At 40.2% G+C, this 22122-nt stretch overlaps 1 long non-coding RNA gene across 3 annotated transcripts in view; it reads right to left on the bottom strand.

Annotated features, from left to right (window-relative positions):
* The window catches only part of LOC115660167, a 70845-nt gene that overhangs the window by 48498 nt on the left and 225 nt on the right, over nt 1-22122 (bottom strand). The window contains exon 2 of one of the 3 annotated variants that reach the window (XR_004002763.1): nt 5677-5818. The exons of the other annotated variants lie outside the window; for them this stretch is intronic. This is a non-coding gene — a long non-coding RNA (uncharacterized LOC115660167). The remainder of the gene's footprint in view (nt 1-5676; nt 5819-22122) is intronic. 3 annotated transcript variants of the gene reach the window in all.

The following is a 22122-nucleotide window of genomic DNA, read 5'->3' as shown; positions in this document are numbered from 1 at the left end:
AAAATTTTTGCAAGCAGAGTACCTACAATTTCTAGTTTTGTTAAAACCAAGCACTTCTCTATTGGGCTTACAAAAGTTTTCTTGCATGACTGTATGTATAACAAGTTACAAATACAGAGAGCTATCTAGCTAGAGTCTTTAAAAGAGAAGTTTAATTAAAAGGCATTTGTTTCCATAATGTGCTTGTAATGGATCTTGTACAGCTATTAAAATGTTATTTTGCTCATATAGCTACTACTATATTCCAAAACGTTATCCTGAGTGCAAATTTAATTAACAATGATCAGTGCAAACAGAAGCAAACAGTTAGAACACACATATTGCATCTTTGTTCTTCCATTACAGTGAATTTACAACAAAAAGTATAACATACTATACTGTTACCTTTTAAATGCTAAACACTGCGGGTCACATCCTGTCATGTTTGCTCAGATGATTCATTCTCCCTAATATACATTGTCCCAGTGGCTCGAGAGTGGCAGCAGGGAGACTGTACTGTCTTCTCTGCCACCTGCATGTCATCGTGGGAATGACCTCGTTAGGTCCTGTTAAAATCTTTAGTATACTGAGAAGGTTCAGAAGAGATCTTCTCCCAGATCCTTACGAGTGATTTTAGTGCTTCCTATTACGAGTAATCTCATGCTTTTTTAAACTAAGGTAAAACAGACATAGAAGCACCAATCAGATTAGACCCACTGACTTTAAATTTTAAAATAAATATCTGTTGCTTGAAACTTTCCAGCAGTGATTCTTAGCTTAACTAACATTGGCTAAGATGTCAATGGACTACTAATAACAGTTAGCACTATTCATGGTAGTAAGAGTAGGATCAGATCCCTAGCTAAAAGATTGTTCCTCATGGAGGACTAGCCACATTCTAAGTTTGAAATTTTTTTTGTTCAGTTATTTCTCAGTTCTTAATTAGCAAAAAACAAAAGAAGAAACTGTATTTCCCACCTTCCCCCTCCACTCTCACATAATCAGGATGAATAAACTTCACTCGACCTTTGGACCTTTTTGGGAAATTTTGGCCTCAAAAAATGAAGCATTTTCAGAATGTTACAGACTGGTGTTAAGGTGTTTGAAGGGTACTCTCTATATAACATCCATCACACTCAATTTAAAAGCAGAATGCTTGTTGTTAGTGTTTCATCTGTTTAAATATGACATTTATTGATTTATTAATGAGGGAATTCTTTGATGTAACTACAGACTAATTTAGTTAGAGCTCTCTTCCTTTGCAGCAACAGTTCTGTAACCAGGGCCTGTTGTCTTTTCCGGTGGTCCACAGAATACAATGTTTTGAGAGCCACAAAGTGAGGGATTGGGAGAGGAGATGGGTCAATATTTCTCCTGCAAAGTTGTCAGCTGAATAAAAGTTGGAAAACCACTGAATTGGGTTCTTTGAGAAGCACTGATATCTAATATTTTTAATCACTCTGATTTCTTTTTAGCTCTGTAAAATGAGGCACAAGTAATACCTGAAACCAGGGAAGCAGCCATGTATACAGTTATACAAGATAAATGTATTCACCACTTCTCCACCAATATATATCACAATTGGCTTAAAAAAACCTGTCAGTATTGTGCAATATAACAAGACATACTAATATACCCATAAAACAACCTAGCCCAACATTTGTACTGCTGATTGCCCTCTAAGGCAGGGAGGATTAAATGAGTCTAGAATGCAATTAGAAGCTGTACTGAATCCAGAGCTCAGTAATTAATTGTATGTACTGGGAGGTGATGTACTAGAAGAAGACTTTTTGCATCTCTGATTTTTAAGATTGTATGATTATAACATTAAAATCAAGAAAGTTTACCATGCCCGCACAATCATCAGCCCTTCCTACACAACCAAACGACGAGTGACTAGTCCATATATCCTAGCTACCTCTGAGAGGTATGAAATCATCCTGGACATGTCTTAACAGATCCTACATTTTATTAGTATTAACAAATAACAAAAACCAAATACAAAGACAACAAGAGACACATTCAATCCCAGCATTATTTCACACAGTTATCCACACAATGCTAGACACAATTATTTGGTGCCACATAAGCCATCATCTCCTTTGTAGGCCCCTACATCAAAGTTGGTGCTTTACCCAAGTTTGGAAACTGTGTTTATACTGGATAGCCATCTGTCTTGGATGGTTTAGACACAACAAATCTTGCATCTTGGCAGAGGGTTAGGCTAGCTGTCCCTTGTGGTCCCTTGTTCTAACCCAATGATTCTATGATTGCATCCGACGAAGTGGGTATTCACCCACGAAAGCTCATGCTCCAATATCTCTGTTAGTCTATAAGGTACCACAGGACTCTTCGCTGCTTTTACAGATCCAGACAAACACGGCTACCCCTCTGATACTATGATTCTAGGTTACACATGGTTCCAGCTAAAGAGTTTTCTGAGTATATCTGGCTAGCAAACATGAGGTCAAACCAGCAGAGACAGTGTATATCTTTACACCATCCCTACCTAGCCTATAATAGGACTCTTAAATGTGGTTCTCCATAGTTTGGTCCTGTTGCAGAAACTGGTTTAGCTGGAATCAAGTTTTCAACTACCTTCTCAACCGTGGTCACAGGTCCAACCTAGATACTCTCAGATTCTTTGCAGCTTCCTTGCCACAATGGGCTGTGCTAGAGATGAAGTTTTGCAAATGAAGTTACAGCATCTTTCTGGACCCTGACTTAGGATTTTACTTATCTCCTTGGGCATAGAGGTCAGGCTCCTCTAGTCTCCTTTGAAAAAGGTAGTGGACTGCTTCACAGTTAGTTCTGGACTGATGTTTTTCTTTGGATGTTGGCATTCCCCAGATGATCAAAAGAGCATTTTGCCCATGTATCTTTACAGTTCCCTAAAAATTATTTTAAAAATTGAAGTTAAATAATAGATGGTTGATTAAACAGACCTCTGTGAAAGGTCTTTCTACCTAGAGCTCTAAATCTCCAGCTCTCAGACTGCTTTTCATTTGTTACTACATTTGAATCAATGCCAAGCAACGCAGACTGTTAGTTAAGTTTCCTTTGAAACTTCAGGCAGTAAGCTAGACAAATTGTGCAATCTTTTTAATTTTTGTCAAGACAAATTTGCATATGGCAAGACACTTTCAATAAAGCAGGTAAAATGTGATAATATAACTACTTTACTAGGGGACAGATTTTGTAAAGGTACTTAGGCACCTACAGATGCAGAAAGGCACTTACAGATAAATTCACAAGGTGAACATTTAGGCATCGTATCATGGAATTCACAACTCTGAGTTGGGTGCCCAGGTTTCCTGTACAATGAGTGGGGATAATTAGGGATTCACAGAAACCAGCACACTGAGCAGGGAGCCACCTATGCTAGCCACTACATCAGTGTTTCTCAAACTGGGGTCGTCGCTTGTGTAGGGAAAGCCCCTGGTGGGCCGGGTTGGTTTGTTTACCTGCCCCATCCACAAGTCCGGCTGATTGCGGCTCCCCCTGGTCGCGGTTCGCTGCTCTAGGACAATGGGAGCTGCTGGAAGCGGAGCGAGCCGAGGGACTTACTGGCCGCCACTTCCAGCAGCCCCCATTGGCGTGCAGCGGTGAACCGTGGCCAGTGGGAGCTGCGATCGGCCAGACCTGTGGATGGGGCAGGTAAACAAATGGGCCCGGCCCGCCAGGGGCTTTCCCTACACAAGCGGCGACCCCAGTTTGACAAACATTGCACTACAGAATGTGAGTGAGTGAGTCAGAATGTGAGTGAGAAGAGGGGTGTGGCCTAAGTCTCACACTTCAAAAGGAGTTAGGTGCTTAACTCTGGACTAGAGAGAGTGGGAGATGCTTCCCTCAATCTGAGATTCCCAGGTATGAACCCCCTCCTGGGTTTAGTGACTAAACTGGGTCAGCCCTTTCTCATGAAAAATCAGTAATGGTGATGCCCTAACACTCCCAGAGTAGTTGTTTTTGGACTCCTTTTCTCATTCATGATTAGCGAATGCAGTTTATGGTGTTACCCGTGGCTTGTCTTTAAAGAGGCATTTGTTAAATCAAAGTGGGTCCAAATTTATCATTGGTGTAATTTCACTGCAGTCAATAAGTTACGTTGAGAATGATTTTGAGCCATACTGTTTAAGAAACTGGTCAAATGTTTTTCTATAGCAAGTGGTACGCACTTAATAAGAAGAAGAACATTAAAAGTACTGGCAGGAGATACTATACATAAGAAAACTTTTTAGCTGTAGTCTATATCATGGATAAGCCAGGCTACTAATGGGCACAATGAAACATAGACAAATTCAGTCCCATTATAAGCTGGTATCTTCACTGAGATGAATGAAGTTGCAGCTGTACCTGCTTCCACTAAGGCAGAATTTCCCTTATCACTCCAATCCAAACCAACTTCCCAAAACTTCAAGCTTTTATTAAAGGCATAAGGATGATGTGTCTTGCTCTTTACACAACATGCATATAGGAAGGAACCACACCAGCAGAGTGGGATTAAAATATCCATGTTTACTATTTACAGCATGCATGGCCTAGCTACGTATAGACACTGCAGCTTTGGCACAGGTCTGGTGCCTTCTCAAGCCTAGAAGACAGGGATGGCCATTCAAGTGCTCACAAATTGTTTAAAGGGATGCTACTCAATTCCCATGCACGACATATAATAAAAAAGTACATTACAAAGCTAGACAGAATTGCTAACTTTAGTACACAATGAGAATGATCAAATTAATGTGGAATAGCACGGTTTCTGTTCTAGAATGAGTGCCTGGCATGCTGTTAGTGCTACACAAACACAAAACCAACTGACCAGATATGTATCCAATACCAATGTGATCACTTTGCATGGACATTACAGCCCTTTCTTTACTTTGTTCTTTAAGTGTTTGATCTTTGAAGTCAATGGCAAATCTCCCATTGACTTCAGTGGTGCAATATAAGGCTCTAAACTGCATAAATAATAAATACAATAACATTTTCCTGGTTTTATATTTATTTCACATTTAAACAGAATTCTTGAACATGTTGCCAAACTAAGGGTATGTGCAGCTTACTTTAATCACTTGCAACTCACAAGGTCCATTTACGCTTCCAGTTCATTTCAGCCCACCGTAGATGTCATCTTCTTTATAATATTCACTTCCCAGTACAGTAATTGATTTACCGTAATCATCCAGCTAACTTGACCCATAGAATTACAACTGGAATTACTGATTAAGATTACCCACTTAAATTTCCTATATTGTATGGGAATATGCATGGTGGATTGTACTATGCAAAACTTATGACAAGATCACATTCGTAGGCCAGGATATTCTACAGTGCCTCAACATCAGCAAAAATTGGACATTTGTAATACAAATTGGTATTGACCCTGTTACTTTTGTTACTACTCTACAGTAGCTCTTGCAAGGCAAGTAGAATCTCTTAGCTTACCATACAGCATGACTCTTATATAAAGGAACTCTTCACAGTTAAAGTGCCAGACCAGTCTTTCAGCAGATGGAGTTAATTAAGAAATGCAGCATACAGGCCAGTAAAGAATGTCCCAAAACAGTACAAACTGAAAGCAGAACTTCATATGTGGAATATCAATTGCATACAATTTGCTAATTGTTTTCCCTTTAAAATCTTATCTTAGATTCACCTCGTTGACTACCCAAGCATATAATATGGGAAATTTATACTCACAAAGTGTGTATCGTGGGGAAGGTAGGGGAATCTGTAGCTTTTTGGTGGAAATTTTTTCATGAGATTTCCTGTTGATTTGTTCTACTTGGGTATCTAGCTAGTTTTCATTGGCAGGATTTACTGCTGTTGAAGGGCTGGAATGCTGAAGGGTTTACACACACAGAGACACACACACAGACACATGCAGAAAGAGAGAGAGAGAGAGATACATTACGTGCTTTGGCAATTCTAAAAATGCCAAATCTAAGTCAAATGCAGCACATGAGGAAGATTATTTCTCTTCCATTGCACATACCTTAGGCAAGTACTGTGTGTGTGTTAAATTCTATTTTATCTACTCTCCTACATAAAGGGAACCAACAGTACTTGTAAAATAGTCTCCTGGAATGTTAATGGCCATAATAGTATGCTAAAGAGAAAGAAGGTGCTTAATTATCTTAAGAAGCTACCTCCTGATACTGTAGCCATACAAAAGAATCATCTCACAGGTGATGAATCAGCTAAATTAAAATAAAACTTGGACTGAAGAGTATATTTTGCATCCTATCAAAGGAAAAAGCAAAGAGAAAATAGAAAACTCTTCATTCTAAATTATGCCATCTTTATCTGACAAAGAGAGTAGAGATGTACCTGTATCTGGAAATATAAACAGACAAGGAACTATCTTAATAAATCTTTATACCCTGATGAAACAAGCAAAGAATTTACTAAAAGTATTCTTTTAGACCTTACTCCATAAGTTGAAGGGTATCTTATTTTTGTTTAGGGAAGTCAGACTTAGAGCTACGCAGAAAGTCTGATAAAACTTTAATATGTGGAAAGAAGGAAAATATGATAAGCAATCTTCAAAATCAGTCTCTGAAATGCAGTTGGTTGATATGTGGAAATAATCGCATTTTGGAAGAAAAGACTAGAAAATATATTGGAATAGTCAGTGTTCATATTCCAGAATATAATGTTTATGTTTGTCAATTGTAAACCTTTATATAGAGACTATAAAACTGGCATAGACAATATTATTTTTTCAGAACAGGCCTTAATGTGAGCTGCTGTAGAAACTGTAGATATGGAAAAAACAAGGAAAGCACTGAATATGAAATTATACTCTACATCAGAACATCAGTGTCACAGATTTAAAATGCTGGAATATGTGATATTAAATGATATAGGAGTTACCAGTTATAGTACTCTGTGGGATGCAGCAAACATTGTAATTTGAGGGAAATTGCTTGGAATGGCTAGCAGTGTAAAGAAAAAAAACAACGTGGAAGAACTGCTTTCCTTGAGAAAGAAAAAGGAAGACTGGAGGTTTTGCATAAGAGCACATAAGAACAGCTATATTGGGTCAGATTAATGGTCCATCTAGCCCCTTATCCTGTCTTCTCACAGTGGCTGGTGCCAGATGCTTTAGAGGGAATGAACATAACAGGGTAATTTCGAGTGATCCATTTCCTATCATCCAGTCCCAGCTTCTGGCAGTTGGAGGTTTAGGAACTTCCAGAGCAAAAGACATTACCTCATCCACCTTGCCACCTCAATGTGGGACAGTTTCTCAGATTTGTCACCTAAAAAGAATGGCTCAGGTGAGAGGATCGCTCCCACATCCTCTGCAGTGAAGGCAGATGCAAAGGATTCATTTAGCTTCTCTGCAATGGCTCTGTCTTCCCTGAGTGCTACTTTAGCACCTGGATTATACAGCGGCTCCACTGACTGTTTGGCAGGCTTCCTGCCTCTGGTGTTTTTCAAAATAATTTTGCTGTTAGTTTTTGTGTCTTTAGCTAGTTCCTCTTCACATTGTTTCTTGACCTGCCTTATTATACATTTTCACTTGACTTGCCAGAGTTTTTGCTCCTTTCTACTTTCCTCACTGGCATTTGACTTCCAATTTTTAAAGGATGCCTTTACTGCCTCTTTTTCTCTGCTATTTAGTCATGGTGGCAGTTTTTTAACCTGTGTTTTTTTATGATTTATTATTTTTGTTATTTATTATTATTATGTGGGGTATACATTTAGTTTGAGCCTTTCTTATGGTGATTTTAAATAGATTGACTGCAGTTTACAGGCATTTCACCTTTGTATTGTTCCTTTTAATTTCCATTTAACTAGCTTCCTCATTTTTGCGTAATTCTCCTTTTTGAAGTTAAACGGTACTCTGGTGGGTTTCTTTGATACTTCCCCCCCTACTAAGATGTTAAATTTAATTACATTTTTGTCACTATTACTGAGCAGTTCAGCTGCAGTAGAACCTCAGAGTTGCCAACAACTCAGGAACAGAGGTTTTTTGTAACTCTGAAATGTTCATAACTCTGAACAAAATGTTATGGTTGTTCTTTCAAAACTTTACAACTGAACATTGACTTAATGCACCTTTGAATCTTTACTATACAGAAGAAAAATGCTGTAAGAAGCATCTTTAATTATGACTACATAGAGAACTGGACCTGATTAAAAAAGAAACTTGGAAAAATAAACAAGTTAACAATAGTTACTTCAACTACTGGAAAGCCTAATAATTGAGAAAGTAGCTTATCAGAAAATATTATATACTACTTTATTTCAGAGTTTATACTACTGAGGAACATCAGGAATAGAAGGGATTTTTTTAATTTCCTTTCATAATTGTTTCCAGCTGTGTAGTGTTTCAACAGAAAAAAAATGATGTACAAATAACTCAAGACATAACTGAACTGAAGACAGTTTTATTCCAGGATTCTCCATGGAAAGGAATAATAGGTAGAACAAAGGGAACAAAATAAGCCTTAAAGAATGGGGGAAAGCAGTTGACTTCTAAATATAAGAAGAATGTAATTAGATAATATATAGAGGATGCCATGCTACTGCCTATAATTTGATGGGAACACCATATCACCCGTACATAGATTCTGTTCCTCTGCTTCCAGATAATGGGCAATGGAAATTACATTGTTGGAGAAACTGCAGTGGAGAAGGGAGCTTGGACCAAATTATACGGTACTGTCCCAAAATATATAGACATATTGCCAGAAACAGCAACTGTCACCAAAAATGAAAGGTATTGAGATCTCCCTGCTGGGAATAATGAGGAAAATATAAATGTAAAGCTGCATGATCTCCTTTCTTAAGTGACATGACAGAGCATCCTTAGGTGCTGCAGCACAGGAGACAGAGACAAAAGGACAATTTAAACTGAAATTGGACAGACCCAACTCAGCCTTTGTGAAGTATCAGATTTTCCAGGTGCCCTGTGTCACCGGAGTATGGTGTACAACTATTATGGTATGCAGATATTGGCTTTCAAATGTACATAGAGCCAGATAGATCATGACCTGCTGTTTTATGCAGGTGTAAGGGGAAAGAAGGGGAGAGAGCAAGAAACCTTCCTCAGCCCTTGAATCATCAACAAGATTTGCAGCCCTTGCACTTGGGGGATGACAGAACTGCATCCAAGTTGTGCCCCACCAGGAGCAGACCACCACCTCCTGTGCCTACAAACAGAGTTGTGAGGAGATAACTATGCTGCACTTCTACATGTGGTGTAGCAGTATCCAGGCTCCCCCAAGCACTAGAGAGCTCTGGGGGCTTTCTGCCTATCATAGACTGAAGGGTCTTGGTGATTCTCCTGGAATGATACCCCACACCACCTCCAGCTCAGGGCTGTGCCTTAAAAGTCACAGTCTAGCCCATAATGAGTATTAGACTTAAGACAGATCATAGAATATTTATCGATATTGTTTATTTGTATTACAGCAACACCAGGAAGACTCAACCAAGAGTCTTCATTGTGCTAGGTGCTGTACAAGCAGAGTGAAATACAGTTCATTCCCAGAAGAGCTTACAGTGTAAACAGACAATAAAACAAAGGTTTTGGGGTAGGATATGAGTACAGGAAACAAATTGATGCTTGTAATATGTTTAATGTTTTTCCTTTGAGTTTTTGCTGTTTGTTGTTTAATAGTTTTCTTTTTGTTTTTAGCTCTGTCTAATAGTTCCAGAGCAGGTGAGCTCAAAGGAAGAAAGGTTGAAGTCTCAAGTCAATGCACAGGTGTGATTATTCTAAGAATGTTTACTCACAGTATCTTTTGTATCTGATTCTGATGTATTGACAAGACTTCAATAAAAAGCTACATTGAAAAGCCAAAACTTTGAACTCAGATTCTGAAAAAAAGAGAAATTACTCCTCATTTATAAGCACCAAAATCTCCTTCAGCATTACAAATATGACATACATAACTATATTGCATCTTCAATAAAATATTACTAAAATTTTATACCTTGATATTTTATACAGAGCAGCAAGATAGTTAAAACTAAACACTTGTCTACATGGGGAAATTAACTGACATAACTATTTTTATAATTGTTCCACAACAACTCTGCTGGTGTAACTCTCCAGGTGAGGACACTTTTCCAGAATAAAACTGATTTTAGAACAAAAAGGACTTCAGTAGGCGGTAGGCATCTAGGCACTTCTGAATATCCTGTAGACATCTATCTGCATCTGTAGGCATCTAATTCCCACTGCCTAGCAATGAGGCTCCTAGGGCCAAGCTTCTCAAATGTATTGAGGCACCTACCTCCCATTGAAACCAACAGATGTTAGGAGCCTATATACCTTTAATGATCTGGGCCTAAGTGCCTAAATCCCCTTTGAAAATGGGACTCAGGCTCCTAAGTCACTAGTTTTAAAAAAAATTATTCTGTATCCCTTCACCACCACTGAACTTCAGGTACTTCTGGGATGGAAGGTGACTACAAACTATTCCACAACAGAGACTGCTTATGGAGCAAGGAGAATGGTGACTGAGGACATTGCAGCAAACCCTACTTTTAGTAAAACTGAAAGCAATGAAACATTGAAGCAGGTAAATTTATATCTGTGTAATTCCCATGCTGGTAATCACTGATCTTGCATGCATGTCTAAGGTATTAATTACACTTGGGAATATAACAGGTTCTTATCTTGCCAATAACTGCTGTAATGAAGTAGTGATCGCATGAATGCTCATGTGTTGATAAAGTAGTATCTGTTGTAGTATTTTGGCAAAAGGCATAATTGTTTTGTTATAAATTATTAAAAATCATTCTGAAAGGACTGACATTCCCCTGCAGCACAATGGCTATGTGCATGATACACCAAATGGATGTTCTGGATGCCTGCCTGCTGCAGCCTAGCTGATTTGCCCCATAACATGTGAAGGTTTGATTGTATGTTGGTATGAAATCAATGCCTAACGGCTCAAAAGAGCTCCTGACACACTTTCAAAGTATTTCATGGTTTTTGCTTTCACGGTTGTTCCCAGGCCTTAGTTTAACCTCCACCAAAACTCCTGTTATGAATGTTGCCATATAAGTGTTTACTTAAAACTTTTGTACACAAGCTATTTTTTTAAAAAGAAACTGTTTGTGGTTTTAAGAAAACATATACAGCAGGCAATGAACGCGGTACATAAAAATGAAATAACGATCACAACATTCTTGGTATAACTGCCATGCCATTAATCTGTGTGCACTGACAGTTGTGAGGTAAGCCTCTTATAAGTGTTTGTCTCCTTCGGAATTCCTCTGTATTTAAATAGTGATGAAGAGATGACTGGTCTGTTTAACCACAGAGAATTCTGAGCAGCTGCCTCTGTATTTATTAGCTCAGCCTCCTTGAACAAAAATTTACAATATGGTGGCATTACTCCCAGGTTACACAAGTGTTTTGTTAAATCTTCCTTGTCCTGTGGAGAGTCATATATAAAATGATCGTGCAGAAATACTAACCTCTTTAAAGTTATTGAGCCAATTAATTAAGTTGCTGTGACTGACAAACTTGCAATCAGAATATGGAACATATTGGTTCTTATAATTCATTAAATGAAATTATTCATGGACAAAAAACTAACGAGAGCCAATCTGCAAACTAGTGTAACACCCTGTGAAGTTTGGAGGTGCCAGGTCTCTTATGCCAGATTTTGCAAGATTAATATATTATAGTCAGACAATTTGTTCCATTTACCGCATCAGTTATATCTAGGATGTGTCCTTACCTGGGCTTTTATGTTATTTTAAAAATCATATAAAACCAATCTTCTAAGCCTATGCCAGATGTCTATAGATTTTAACTGCTTCTGGCAAAGAAATCAAAGCTCTGTGACAATATTGAAAAAAGATATGGAAAAACTCTCAGCTAACTCGTCTTTTGCTGGCTGGCAGAGTCTGTATTTTTTTTTTAAATACCAGAGGTTCCATTAGTTGTTCCTATGGTTTGCAAAGATGCCATCTGCTGGATACGGGTTCACACACTGAGTTAATCCAGAACTGTCACAGAGGGCATATGGTCAAGGGGAGAGAGAGCATATGGTCTGGGGAAGGGCATTTGCTTTAGCTGCTGAACCCTCCCCAGCTGGTTTATCTGTTGAGTAAGCCTAAGAGTTCATTGAAGAAGACTGACTGTCGGGTGGGGGTGGGGGGAGTCATATAAAGTGTCCACGCTCAAGCCAACATGCTCAGATCAAACTGAAATCTATACACTGAGGTTTTCTTTTTAGAATGGGTCAGAAAATAAGTAAAAACCTAGGTAAGAGAAAGCAGTCTCTGGAAGTAATTCAAATACAATTGAAATAGCTATCCATGAACCATGGCACAGACTTCTAAATAGAGACTCATTAAGGATGTCTGGTACACAATATAGCATTTGATTGTCACACAGCTCAGCAGAAGCCCAACCTGCACACTTTACTCAATTAACCGTAATGGGTCTGTGCACTTGTCTAAAGGGCTGAAGAAGCAAGTCCCAAATGATTCCACATTCCTATTCTAATATCCTTATGGGAGTGTTCAGTGAATCCTTGATGGTTGTGATGTATATTTGCTTTCTTTGGCCCTGATTCAGCAAAGCACTTATGTACCCGCTAAAGGGTTTTGGTAAGTCAGAGCCTTGATTATGACATTTAAAAAATATTGAAGGGAAAAAAGAGGAATGGATCAAAAAAGAGCTTGGATGGAAAAACCTAAGTGGAAAACCAAGTCTTATATCTCCATATCTGATCACCCAGTGGGGATGCAATGACTGAAATATAGACAGTACAAAGGTTGGTTGGTTCTCACAATTGTTTTAATTGCCAATTCAATTTTCATTGCATTCAACCAGAATTCAGCCAGGGAATCACTAGAGAGGGACAGTGTCCTGTTTATTTATTTTATTTGAGACAGACATTGTTTTCCCTCAGCTCTTTATACTTTATTCACCACCAATGGTGGGGGACGAGGAGTGAATTTATGGTAGTTTATAATGGAAAGAATTAGGAAAATCATGGCTTTGATATGACAAAAAAAATACCAAAGTAACATTCTAGTTTTTAAAGAATGGATAATCGGAGAGGGTGGAGTGGTGAGGAAGGATGGTCTTTTGGTTAAGGCACTGGACTGGGAGTCAGGAGATCTGAATTCCCAGCTCTGTCACAGACTTCCGGTATGACCTTGGGTAAGTCACTTAATTGTTCTTTGTCTCTTTTCTAATTAGGTATGGCTTGCCGCTGGTTGCACAGGAAGTTTATGGCAGAGCTGGGATTTTAACCCAGGTCACCTAAATCTCAGTCCAATGCCTTAACAACAAACTGCAAAGGGACTTTAATGCAGTGTTTCTCAAACTAGGGTTGCCACTTGTATAGGGAAAGCCCCTGGTGGGCCGGGCCACTTTTGTTTACCTGCCCTGTCTGCAGGTCTGGCTGATTGCGGCTCCCACTGGCAGCGGTTCGCCACCACAGGCCAATGTGGGCTGCTGGAAGCAGTGGCCAGTAAGTCCCTCGGCCTGTGCCACTTCCAGTAGCTCCCATTGGCTTGGAGCAGTGAACCACGGCCAGTGGGAGCCATGATCGGCCGGACCCGCAGACGGGGCAGGTAAACATACCGGCCTGGGCTGCCAGGGGCTCTCTCTACACAAGCAGCAACCTCAGTTTGAGAAACACTGCTTTAATGGGATTACATGTGTGTAAAGTGGAGGGTTTGAGCATTAACCTGCTAAGTCCAGGGTTGTGAGTTCAATTCTTGAGGGGGCCATTTAGTTGGGGATTGGTCCTGCTTTGAGCAGGGGGCTGGACTAGATGATCTCCTGAGGTCCCTTCCAACCCTGATATTCCATGAGAAGAGATGGTTCTATGAGAAGATGTGCATGTTTTCAGGATTTGGGCTCTGTAGTATGATGAGGCTCTGATGTTGGATGGGACCTTTCAGGCACTATTAGAAAGAAGAAGATGAAATCATGACACAAAATCCTTTAATTGAAGTTATGAGTTATGAGAAACATCAAATAAAAAGATCTTTCATTTCACACTACAAATTATTCAAAGTCGGATAATATTTAGTTGATATTTTAAAGCCATTTTAATAGTCACCATGAAATACACTGGACATACCAACCCTGATCCTGCAGACAGTTAAGCATGTTCATAACTTTACTCATATGAGTATACCTAAATAAACGGGTCTACCCAATAGTTACTTATATGCATAAATGTTTGCAGGATCAAGCCCTTAACAATGACAAATTCTATCAAACTCTGGTAAGCCAACGTATTTGGTGACAAACACTTTTGGCACTTCTAAAAATAGACTTTTGATCTGTAACAATTATATCCATTGTATTTGAAAAATGAGCCTAGTCTCTGTTCTGTAAGAAACACAGTAAAACAACACTTCTTCAATTACCCAAATTCTTTGGGTTTGGACTAGACTCATGAAAGTTGTCAGCAGGAATAGGCACAGCGCTGGGCAGCATATCTGCACGGATCTGAGATGGTCCACTACTGGGGCTTTTCAGCACTATGATAATTCAAATAATATTGATCCCCACAAAAACAGATGCTATTTTCTGTTGCCTTTTCAGTGGTGAATTTTTTGTAAACTGGAGAATGTTTTCCAACAGCACACGTTTGAAGATAGGTGAATGTGGGGCTTACACCACTTTACAATTTGCTTTGAAACTAGAAACCATAAATATCCCCATCCTTGCTCCTGCACAGGGAGCTGCTGGTGTGGAGCTCAGTTTAAACAAGAGATTCTCACCATTTATGTGAAGTGAGGTTCTATTCTGAAAAGTGACTGAATGGACAGTGCTTGTCTACATGGTGCCTTAGTCTGCATCAGATGGGGGTGTAAACTCCAATGTGCACCAGTGTAGACTCTGCTGGTGCATGCTAAAAGTTCCTTAGTATGGGTTAAGGTAGTACTGTTTAATGTAGGACTACATTAATCCATATTAGGGAACTTTTACTGCACACCAATAGGGTTCAGACGGGCCAGTTAGTGCATAATACACTGGTGTGCTTTGGAATTTACACCCCGGCAGGTGCAGACTAAGGCATCATGTAGGCAAGATCTTTGTAAAAATAGCATCTTTTTACTCAAAGATGTGTCCTGGGTATACCCAATGTCCTATCTGTTCATTTTAGTGACAGAAATATGGCTTTGATCCCACAAGTTGTTCTGCAGGATTGCTGACTAGTGCCCTAATCCTGCAACGATTTATGCAGGTGCTTAACATTAAGCCCCTGATTAAGCATGTGTTAATTTTCCTGTGTTTCTAATGGAACAGAAATGATGCACATTAAGCACCATTGAGTTCCATTTATTATATGCATATATGTTCAAGAGGGTCTACTCACGGTGTTTGAAGTTAAGCACATGGGTAAGTGTTTGCTGGCCTATGATAGCTCTGTTGGCCTATGTTTTTGCCTTTTACTCCTATGAGCCCTACACAGCCACCATAGATCAGACAGTGTGTGCTGGTGAGGGTGAGTCTGTGTTTTAGCAGCAGGATTGTTGACTAATTCCAATAATGTACATCTGGGCAAACCTACTGAGGGACATAGGATTGCACAGGTGTTGCTGAGGGTGCCACCTGCAGAACCTTTCTTATTGGTGCAGAATCAGAAATAAGTAGACCACCTTGAATCTTAGATCCTAAGGTAAGTTTGCAGGGCTGACAATTAGGAAGAGGAAAATAAATGATCGTTTCTGTCATAAATGGAGCTGATTTGATAGGGAAATAATTGCTATTGAATCTCATGACATGTCTAGAGAGTCTTTTTTTTCAGAGGAACAAAGTACAAAGAAATGCCATCATTTACCTCATTTTTAATTGGCTTTTCCAAAAGGAAACATGAACTGTTTTTGTTTTAATTCATTATGGAGCTTCATCAATATTAGTGCTTCCTCATGCTCCTTTGCAGAGAGGATCTTTGTGAGGAATCAGGACCCAGTATAATCAATGGTAGAAGGTTGTAACCATCTTTTCCTCTTCCTCCCACCCTGTGTTACTACTGACGTCAGCTGGAGTAAGATGGGGACCTATCTCTTATTTAATATGCTAGTTTATTCTTTGATGCTTATAGCAATGCTAAAGAAACCACTGAACTGCTTTTCTTATTCTGATATTAGATTGTAGAACTGTGTGTCTAGATGATATAAAATGTTTTCTAGGGAATTCACTTATGGAGAAAGTACTTTACATTGAAAGGAACTGGATGGGACACACCTTTGCTTTCTTTTAAAGTATTTTTGGAGAAAGCTTATATATAAGCAAGGCCATCTTTGTAGGTTATATATTTAAAAAAAAAACCTGGTTGAGTGAGTGAAGGTGTGTGTACCATGATTGCTACCAGGCCCCTGACTGTCTTCATTCTGGCTCCCGCTGCTTCCTCTGCGCTGCTGCTGCCACCCAGATATCACTGTCTGCTGCTTCCCAGGGGAAGTTGTGGGGTGAGAGTGCCTCTGGGGCATGCGTGACTCACCTAGACCTTTCCTGGAATCTGGAACCTTTTGGGAAACACTTCTAATTCAAAGCCCTCTGTTGTAAATATTTCCTGCGGAAAGCTATTTACAAACCACAGCATATCCTCCTCCTCCTTCCCCATCGAAGTCCTGCCAGTCTCGGATCTGACCTTCATGCTCTTCCAGTATTTTCAGGCTCTTTGCAATTTCAGACTGATCATGGACCAAGACGCCATTGTGCTAGTCACTGTACCAACACAGAACAAAAAGATGGTCCCTGCCCTAAACAGTTTACAATGTAAGTATAAGGGCAAGAGACATCTGATGGATACTGACAGTGCAATGGGGGAGCGTAAATAAACAATAGGACAAAGAAACAAACTTCTGTGTTAAGTCTGAGTAACTGTGCAAACGTTTGCTATGATCACACATCCCTATATAAGAGCACACCTTTTTTCCTCATGGCTGAGAAATTGTAACTTTTCATCTCCTTCTGAAAGAATTGGCTACGGGCTCCCCCTGCAGTTACTTTAGTGCCATTAGCACACAGATTTCCCAGTAGGGGATGTTTTAATGGTACTATGGACTGTTTTCTGACAGCTAATTGTTTTTTTTTCTTTTGACCTGGGGTGTATGGATTTTGGCTTTACAAGTGACAACTGGTTCTTCATCTTCATGTGCTACCACTGTGCCTGCTTGTCTGTTTTTGTTTTTATTCACATGAAAACCTCATTTTATTTTCTTGCTGGTATCCTTGCTGGACCGTGTTTTCTCTTACAACATATTTCATTATCAGTAGGGCCCTACCAAATTCATGGTCCATTTTGGTCAATTTGGTCACGGTCATAGGATTTTTAAAATCGTATATTTCATGATTTTAGCTCTTAAATCTGAAATTTCACGGTGTTGTAATTGTAGGGGTCCTGACCCAAAATGGAGTTCTAGAGAGGTTGCAAAATTATTGTATGGGGGATTGTGGTACAGCTACCCTTACTTCTGCACTGCTGATGGCGGCAGCACTGCCTTCAGAGTTCTGGCTGCTGGCTGGGAGCCCCGCTCTGAAGGAAGAGCCACTGCCAGCAGCAGTGCAGAAATAAGGATGGCATGGTATGGTATTGCCACTCTTACTTCTGTGCTACTGTCTGCAGAGCTGGGCCCTCAGTCAGCAGCTTCTACTCTCTGGCCACGCAGCTCTGAAGGCAGCAGCGCAGAAGTAAGGGTAGTCTGGCATGGTACTGCCACCCTTACTTCGGCTGCTGTTGGCAGGGCGCTGCCTTCAGAGCTGGGCACCTGGCCAACAGTCGCCACTCTCTGGCTGCCCAGCTCTGAAGGCAGCTCAGAAGTAAGGGTGGCAATACCATGACCTCCCTAAAATAACCTTGTGACCCCCCTGCCCACAACTCCCTTTTGGGTCAGGCCCCCTAATTTGAGAAATGCTGGTCTTCCCTTTGAAATCTGTATGGTATCGGGTAAAAACACACAAAAGACCAGAGTTCACAGGGGGAAGACCAGAGTTCACAGTCCATGACATGTTTTACATGGCTGTGAATTTGGTAGGGCCCTAATGATCAGATTTATCGCTGGCCTTGCAGATTTTAAAAGACCCATCACCTTGAATAATGTACTTCCATTTATAAACTAGACAGTGGAACAACAGGTTACAGTGGGTTGATACTCAAAGGACTGGCTCACCTATTCTATCATTTGTGGTTGAGTACAAGAAATAAGGCCAGTTGCTCAAGTGGTGTACATTGGCACAGTTCCACTGCAGTCATTAGAACATAGTTTCCAGATTTTGATCATGATATAAGTAATTGCTTTTCTTTCAAATGTGCCAGTTATTTGCTTCTGAGAAGCTGTAAAATGTCACATGTACCTAAATGGGTTTGTTTTCTGAATATTTGGACCCTCTTGGCTCTAAAAGAGCTTTCTGTTAGAACATACTTGCCTAGAATTTGGGGTTTTAAAATGTTTTATATTCAGAAATTCATTACAAGTCTTAATCAAAGAATTAGCAATATTTTACAGAGTTAAGTTGTCTCAGTTTTATACTGACTATTCCTCACTCTTTGGAATGCTTTTTTTTTTAAAATGGGGGAGACAGTGTCTTATTTCTGTAGTGATGATGCAATCATTTTAGATATAATGAAATCTTATGGAGTTTAATCAGTTGTAATTAAAGTAGTAAAACTAGTTGGTTTTCCTGAAAAGTCAAGAAGATTGTAGTCTACATAGCTGCAGTGTTTCAGGAGTAAGATGCAACCACATGTTTTAAGCATAAGTATGCACAGGTAGGTGAAAGAATTTGTATGCACAAAACCCATTTGTGAATGAACAGTTTATCAACTATGCCCAGGCATTATAGTCTTTCAACTGTTTGCACAGATAATTAGCATACCAAAACACATATGCACAAAAACAGGTCTGGTTGAGATTGCACTGAAAAATAGGTCAAACATCCTTGAGAGCCCTAATGTATAGGTACAGGCCTGTTGAGTTTATGCCCTCTGTGAGCAGGTGGAAATGGGAACATACCAGATATGTGCCTAGTTTTATAAGCAGATTTTTCCACATATCAGAACCCCTCTAGCATTAGAATATGACAACTTACTCAGCTGACAGCACATTAGGAGGTCTTAAAAAAAATGTGATTCTGCAAGTTTTGTTATTAGAAGAACATATGATACTGCATACATCACAGTAGAGGGAACTACAAGCTTCCCACACGGGAGAACCATTCAGAACATAATCAGGCCTTCACCCAGAAATAGCACACAGTGCAGAAAAACCATCATGGAGAGAGAGGCGTTCATATAAAATGCAGCCTGTGTGCTTGTAAAGTAGAAGGAGACCACATCAGAGTCAATAACAGCACTGTATGAGTCAATGTCCTTCCCCAGAAGGGCTGTTCAGACACTTATGCCATTACCAGAAGCGCTCTTCCAAAAATTAGCTAGAGACAGATTCCAGCAGCCTGAGTAAGGCACTGAATGAGAGGCAGAGATTTAGAGCCAGATTGCTTATGCTGGGTACTATATATCTAACCCTTGCATCCTAAATTCTTCAGGACAGGTACTATGTTTTCTTGTCTGTTACACACAATATTACACAAATTTGTACTTCTCCTCAGCAACAACAGCAAGAACAAAAAAGCCATGGTATAAAAAGCCCAGGCATTCAACCACAATGGAGATGGGCATGCTATAAGACCCTACACATGGTGAAGCAGACTACACAATACTCACTATCACCCACTATTTAGACAGGACTGTCTCTGCTGTTTCCCATTCAAAGCACTGACTCAGGAGAGAAATCCTTAGCGGAGGAAGTGAGGAATGCAGCCAGAGCCTGTATTTTAAGGACTACTTCCCAGCTCCGGCATATGGAGTGTGCTGGAGGTGGGGAGTGAAATGTAGTTCTGTGAGAGGCCCCTGCAGGGCTAAGTTACATCAGGGGCCACTTTGACCCAAATAGCCAGAATTGGAAGAGCACAAAGGTGGCTTAAAGCCTTACCCTGCTCCCTCTTGAGGTGTAGCAGAGAACTGTACCTGCTTCCCCAAAAGTATTCCAATACACTTGAGATGTCCATTTTTCAGCTTTTAAATGTTGACAAGTATGAAATTGGGACAAAAGGACAAAAACCACAATGTATATACATAAAGGTGTTGGACTCTTTTCATCAGCACTCCAAAGATGGAAGTTAATGAAGCCAGTATGCACATGAAAGTGGGCAGGTGTATGCAGTAAGTTTTAAGATTGCCAAAATCTGCAAGAGACAAGATCAGATACACCAACAGTATTGGCTATTGCCTGCATTAAGTTATCACAGTGGCTCTCATACTTTTTTAATGGTGACCCCTTTCACACAGCAAGCCTCTGAGTGTGAGCCCCCTTATACATTAAAAACACTTTTTTATATAGTATATTTAACACCATTATAACTGCTGGAGGCAAAGCGGGGTTTGGGGTGGAGGTTGACAGCTCGCGACCCCCTGAGGGGTCCCAAGCTTCAGTTTGAGAACCTCTTAATTATCAGAATGAGTGTTGCCAGTTAGGGAAAGAGTGCATTGGCTTTGATGTCAAGTGAGCTAGAAAACTACTTTGGGCTTGTCTGCACTTGAAAGTTGTTTTGAATTAATGTAGGGTGTGAATTTAAAGTGCAATAGCTATTACCGATTAATTCCATGTTTGGACATGAAGAAGTTACAGAAACAAAGCACCTTAACTTCAACAGAATTAAACCATTTTACAGCAACTTGAGGATCTGCCCATTTGTTGTGCCAAAGAAAATGAACCCATAACTGTTTTATTCTAGATGTTGAATTCTGGCACAATATAAATATTCAGGTATAATTAATGGTTATAATTAAGGAATTTAAAAGATAAGACTCTCTTCAGGTGTTTATTTGTTAAAAATGCATACCATTCACTTACCTTGACAGCTAACTCTGATCACCCTTTATGGTTCCAGACTGTGTCTATATTAGAAAGCAGGCTCAATTTAACTTCTGAGCACTCTACATGCTACATCAGGGGTGGCCAACCTGTGGCTCCAGAGCCAAATGCGGCTCTTCAGAAGTTAATATGTGGCTTCTTGTATAGGCACCGATTCCGGGGCTGGAGCTAAAGGCACCAAATTTCAAATGTGCTGGGGGTGCTCACTGCTCAATCCCTGGCTCTGCCACAGGCCCTCCCCCCCACTCCACCCCTTCCCACCCCCTCCCCTCAGCCTGCAGTGCCCTCACTCCTCCCCTTCCCCACGCTGAGCCTCCTGCAAGCCATGAAATAGCTGATTGGGAGGTGTGGGGAGGGAGGGCGAGGTGCTGATCAGTGGGGCTGCCAGTGGGTGGGGGAGCAGATGGGGGGCTGCTGACATATTACTGTGGCTCTTTGACAACGTACATTGTTAAATTCTGGCTCCTTCTCGGGCTTAGGTTGGCCACCCCTGTGCTACATTCTATGGCACTAAGACATGGGCCACTATGGGGCAGATCCTTAGCTGATACAAATTGTCATAGGCTCATTGAAGTCAATGGATATAAGAAAACCAATGAGATTTTAAGTAGTCATTGAGAAAGGGGAGTGTGTTCCTCTCCCCAACTTTATAGCAAGACAGAGAAGGTCACAGATATAGTAGCCTGCCATGCCACCAGATCCAAGTTAAATACATTTTGTGCAAGACTGCAGAGCAGCTTAACTGAATGAGTGTCTTACTACTTGAACTCTGAAGTCTTTCCCCTTCATCAGAAAGGGAACAGGGAAATGTATCCAGGCCTCCCCACAAAATTTCCTTTCTAGGAATAAAGAGGTCCACATTTCCATGACACTGTCTCGCTGCTCTTTGGAGCCTTGGAGGCACACAACATCTGTCAATCAGAGACAGGGAATTGTGGCTCCACCTCTGAGAAACTGCCATTTGAGATATTTTCCAAAGAGCCCTTTTGGTGTGGGTTGGATCCATGGACCTCATCACACCAAGAAAGGAATTTTTTAGATAAGGCACAGTTCATTTTTTTCTATTTTTATTCATAATGAGTTTCACAGGTGCATGACATTGGGATTTTCATAGCAGTGTCCACTTGGGGTGGTGGGAACTGCAGTATAATTCCAGGTACCTACATTTGTTTTCTCCAAAATCCCTAGCCATCCAGATCCACAGTAAATCCCCCCTGTGAAAAGGCAGTTCAAAATAACACTACTGTTTATCCAAAT

This window comes from Gopherus evgoodei, chromosome 12 (assembly GCF_007399415.2).
Source record: "Gopherus evgoodei ecotype Sinaloan lineage chromosome 12, rGopEvg1_v1.p, whole genome shotgun sequence".
NCBI classification, from domain to species: Eukaryota; Metazoa; Chordata; order Testudines; family Testudinidae; genus Gopherus; species Gopherus evgoodei.
This window is presented reverse-complemented; position numbering and strand designations above follow the sequence as displayed.